The sequence below is a fragment of the Opisthorchis viverrini genome (assembly GCF_000715545.1).
Source record: "Opisthorchis viverrini unplaced genomic scaffold opera_v5_26, whole genome shotgun sequence".
Classification (NCBI taxonomy): domain Eukaryota; kingdom Metazoa; phylum Platyhelminthes; class Trematoda; order Opisthorchiida; family Opisthorchiidae; genus Opisthorchis; species Opisthorchis viverrini.
In genome coordinates, this window is record NW_008751683.1 from 554,403 (window position 1) to 555,149 (window position 747).

A 747-nucleotide genomic window follows, 5' to 3' on the forward strand; every position below is an offset into this window, starting at 1 on the left:
ACCCATTGCAATCCGCAACGACTATACATTTATCCCTCATCTCGGTAATGGGAATTATGAACCACTAGGTAAGCAAACAAATAAAATTCAATTACATTCAGATGCTTAAATGCTGTTCCCGAAGGTTAATTGCTTGCTCCTTTTCCCTTTCAGAATCCTTGTCCCGTGAGGTAGATCTTAAAAAAATGAAAAATGGAGCGGCTACCAATTAAGCTTGTTCCAGTGAGGCCAATGTACAAAATGCAGTTCGCCAGTGGTGTCTTCGTCAATTCATGGCGGGCGCATCATCAACGCGTGGAGTTATGAGTATGGAGCGCCGTCGTTGGCCATTGTATTACGTTGCCGTGCATAGGTGAGGCCCCATAATCCGCGTCGCAAATAGCAGTTACGCTAAGTAGCCGAGGTGAGCGATAGCTCATTGTTTCGGGTATTAGAGAGAGTGGTTGAGGGGGTGCAATCAAGAGTAGGAGTTGGGAGCGCGCTACCAAAATGGGTGGTGATTGCAGTTTGACAGGCGATGACCACCGTTGATCGTTGGGTCAGTCTATTATGTGTTGCCGGCGCATTATGGCTAGCTATGAACATGTGTGCGGGCCTGGCAGTTATTATAGGTAGTCACGTAGGTTACGTCGACTACGGTTGCGAGGTTTACTGAAGGTAGCAAACGTAAACGCCATCGAGCAAGTAAGAGTATGACGATAAATAGCCAAGTTAGGTGACTTCGAGTACAGTTGTGAGTATAACAGG